Source organism: Lactuca serriola, chromosome 3 (assembly GCF_051521515.1).
Source record: "Lactuca serriola cultivar US96UC23 chromosome 3, Lser_US96UC23_V15, whole genome shotgun sequence".
NCBI lineage: Eukaryota > Viridiplantae > Streptophyta > Magnoliopsida > Asterales > Asteraceae > Lactuca > Lactuca serriola.
Window position 1 is genome coordinate 40,980,360 of NC_136410.1, and position 4,946 is coordinate 40,985,305.

Sequence of the window (4,946 nt, forward strand, 5' to 3'; positions counted from 1 at the left end):
AGTAAATCATGACGAATCTTTATCACTCTTGTGGTGGACTTGATCAACGCACAACCTAGTGTGCTCGATCTATTAGTCCTTCACTTGACACTTTGCCAAAGATTTAGTCTAATTTCCAAATATGAAGTTTCTCATTCATCACGCAATGCATGTTGCATGATTCCCAGTTTCTGTCCAATTGAAACTTGGGCGATGAGAAACTCTCCCTATTTGGTAAATTCTCGACATTTTACAAATAACATAAATAAGAATCACATCCAATTCAACATTGTTAAAATTAGAAATACATAAACATCCATTTTCACATATGCCATTGCAAGGACAAATAACTAAGACGAAATCAAAATTCATTTTATTGCCAAAAAAACTTGTCCTTACAATGCAATTCAAATGAAAACTACGCTATTTCGATTTCTAAGCAATCTATTTTAACTCTAAAGTAGTAGCTCAAAAATCCGATCTTCAAGCAATGCGATTGAAATCCATTTCTTCACGATCAGATTCAGCTTACTTCTTCCTTTAAGATTCATCTCTTTTCTTCGATCCTACAAAACATCAAAATGTAATCTTATCACATCATGTATTGAAAATAAAAGAATAGGAACTTATAGAGTTATTTATTGGATTTTACCTGAAGTAGAGCCATACGTCTTGACTCTCACATCTCTTAGATCTCTCAGGTAGTTTGGGCAGCTTCGTCTCCAATGCCCCTTCTCTTGGCAATAAAAGCAAATGGACTCCTTTGGCACAACACATGGGACAATCTCATACTTAGTCCTTTCTGGACTTCCAATGTTGCCAGTATCCATTGAAGTTTGGGAGTTTGATTCACCAGACAAATTTTCTTGACCAGCATGCCAAATCATTGTTGATTCAGCAGCTATAAGAAAACATGTGAGATCAATGAGGGTCACATCGTGGTCCATCATATAGTACTCTCTAACGAACTCACTATATGATTCAATAAGCGACTGAAAAACCCAGTCAACAGCCAACATCTCTGAGATATCGACACCCACCATCCTTAACCTATCAATGTGTGACTTCATCTCTAAGATGTATGCACACACAGGTTTCCCATCTTCGTGTTTACTTGCCAAAAGGGCTTGAGTGAGCTTGAACTTTTCAAGCCTTCGAACTTGTGGGTCAGGGAGAATAATTGGAGGAGGTGGAGGAAGTGAAGCATGATCTCTGGTTCCTCGATCATATCATGGAATATCATCTCCATTTTGAAAACTTGTTCCATGGGACTTGGGAAGACCATTGTAAGATTCAGACATCTTCAAAACGGGCGAAATTTAAGTCAAGTTGATTAGAATCCTTGATGCAACACCCAAATGAAACATCAAGGCTAGGATCCAACACAATACTCTACAACCTAGAAGAGGGATGCCGTAATCTAGTTGTAGAATATTTGAAGGTAGGTAAATGACGATTTACCAATTTCCACCATGAAAAACGAAAAAGAAATTTAAGTTTTAAATGAATTGAAACTCCTAGATATTTTGAGATTCATTGAAATTTTCAATGGCATGTTTAATCTCGATTATGCCCTACTATTTGCGACTGAGATGCCGAGGATCACAAACAAGGTGTGAATAACCATGCGAATGTACATGGTGCACTCAATGCTACTATCACCTAATCAATGTGCCGGTTAGCCACACACGCTCCATTGATCTATGATAAACATCGAGTCACTTTGGGAATCTGAAAAACATTTAGTTACTTTGTACTTCATTATACTTATAATGGAAGGTTTCTGTCCTATCCTACCCGTTCGGCTAACAACCCTCCACTAGTCAAGAGTGCGGTGGGTAAGAGTGGATACCCATTCAATCGCCATTTTATAGACAATTTCTTGAAACACCCCTTATAGATCAGGTTCGTGAATGAGGCCTAGTAACGGTAAGACTGACTCTTTACTCATATATATATATATATATATATATATATATATATATATATATATATATATAATATTAGACTTTTAATATTACATATATATAGTATATGGTGTATTTTACACTTTTAAAATACTAGGTGGTTTTATTAACTTTCTCTTTTAATTAACTTAACAAAACCATGAGGGTGTAATTTGAGCTTTTCAAAATACTAGGGTTTTAGAATGTAAATATTACATAATTAAACTATTAATCAAAATTTTAAATTCCAAAACTTGAGGGCAAGTTTTGAAACATTTCAAAACATTAGGGTTTAGAATTTAAATATTTCAAAATTAAACTTTTAATCAAAAATTTAAATTCCAAAACTTGAGGGCAAGTTTTGAAACTTTTCAAAACATTAGGGTTTAACTATTTAAATTTCAAAAAACAAAACATTTAAGTTCAAATTTAAACTATAAAACCTAAAGGGCAAAATTGAAACTTTTTCACAAGATAATTCAAATCTAAACTACAAATAATCAATCTTTATCTAACAAAACAAAAGATTATCTAAAATTTGACAATTATCTACTATTTTGGCAAGGATAGTCACCCAATATTGATAAAATTCAGATTTTATTGACAAAAAATGTTTTAAGTAATTATCCACAGCCAAAACAGGTCAAAATCCCGTAAAAACAGCATTTTTGCGTCTCAGACTCGTCGAGTCAGCACTGGACCCGTTGAGTTCACAGTGGACTCGGCGAGTTCAGCCATGGACTCGACGAGTCCAACCCCCAGAAACTCAAATTTTTTGATTTTAAGCTTGAATAATCAAATATAACATCAAATATATCAAACGAACAGCCATAGGCTCTGATACCACTGATGGGTTTCAAGCAGTGTTCTAAAAGGCGCGCTATGGCGTGCTCCAAGGCGTGCCATGGCGTGAGGCGTGGCTCCGCTGTTACGAAAAGCCTCATAACGGTGCTGTTAGGCGTGGCGCGTGGCAAGGCGTGATATGGCGCGCCATGGCGCGTTATGGCGTGTGTTTTTTCGTTTGAGACACTGTTTTTTGCTCTTTGTTATGTCTTTTCTAATCAGAGATACAAGTATTGTGGTTTTTGTTAAATTTTTGTTACTTGTTATTGATCTAACACTTCTAAAAAGTTATATTTAATATAAATTTATATTTATGTGGTAATATAATTTTGAATTAATACAAAATCGCCGCCTTACATCATGCCTTGAAAAACGCCATGGCTCGTTAAGCTTGAGGCTTGACCTTGCCGCCACGCCACGCCTCACGCCTTTTAGAACCATGGTTTCGAGCAATACATCATTCATATGGTGTACATGAAAACCCTAATAGCTTTTGGATCTAGTTTGTCTAATGAACATGCAATGAATATCAAAAGCTATAAAGCCTAGATCAATCATATAAGAACTGAAATAAGGGTTTTGTAATTACCTTTGATTGTTATATAGCAATAACAATCTAATCCTTGGCTTCAGAAAGCTTAGTGCCTCAAGTGTTGAACCTCTAATGAAGTCACAAACACCACTAAGCAACAAGATGAAGAAGAGAAGAGAAAGGAAGCTCCAAAACGTCCAGGAAACCCTAAGGATTTAGTCACCACGTTTTTGGGGCTTAGGGGCTATTTAAATAGGTATGCAATTAGGGTTATCTAACAAGGAAACCCTAATTTGACTGCTTAAGCCCTAAGTAACCCTTGGACCCCTTCTGGAACATGCCTTGGACGATTTCTAATGGGCTTCCCCATAGAATTCGTCCAACCTATTATTCCAAGGTGATCCATAGCCCAATTGCAATTATCCTATAATTACAATTCCTGTCCCCTAAGCTTAATTAATCTCTTTTAGCCACAAAATTAATTCTGTATTAATTCTTGACTAATATTAATTAAACAATATGATTTCTCCTTTAATATATTATTCTTATAATATATTAATAAATCTTAATTAAACCTTTCTCTCCTTAATTCATCCTACAAGTTTCTATGGTGAAGGCAACCTAAAAGGACCATGCTCATAATCGGGTCAAGTACATACCAAAATAGTTATGGACTTAGACACTAATCAACCAGGATGAACAACTCGGCGAGTCCAACGAAGATTGCCGTAGACTCGACGAGTTGGATGAACAACACAGCGAGTCGGTTAAGGTTTCCTTAAATTGATGAATGTGTGTGAACCTGTCAAGTTACAAGTGGGAAAACTCGACGAGTGGCCTTAGGGCTTCGATCGCGAACCTTGGCAGCTCGACGAGTCACTCCGGTGACTCAGTGAGTGGACGAGTATCTCGAGGAACTCGGCGAGTAGCTGAGGGTACTCGACAAGTTAGGGTCAACATGGACTGTTGACCTTGACTGTTGACTTTGACTTTGACCAGGGGTTGATTAGTTGACTTATGGGGGACCATGAAAGGTTGAGAACTTACGAGTACGGTTCTATTATGATAATAGGTGGTGGAGTCTGCGACCGTGATTCGAGAGTTGAGCTTTCTATTTCTAGTCGGTAGTCACAAGGTGAATTATCCTCACTATACTCAAGGGTCTAAGGCACCAAGGCTGACCCTTTAGATTATTTCCTGGTTATGTTATGCTCGTATGATATGTTACATCATTATCCTAGAGGGTAGGATAATACTACGTGGTATGTGTTGACCTGTTAGATCGGTATCCTGATAGATAGGATGGTATTATGTGCTATGTGGTATGATCCGGTAGATTAGTTGTTGTCTATAGACTGTTATGTGATTATCTGTTATGTATATATATATATATATATATATATATATTATATATATATATATGCACATATTTGTTTGGCGGTTGAGGCTTATCTGCTTTGTGCGGAGGCCAATAGACATGGGCATTCCAACCTGTTGGTTGTGGGTCATGAGTATTCCATCCCGAGGATGATTGGACTCATAGTATGTGGGCATTCCAACCTGTTGGTTATGGGCCTGGGGTATTCCATCCCGATGATGATTGGGCCCATAGTATGTTGGCATTCCAACCTGTTGGTTGTGGGCCT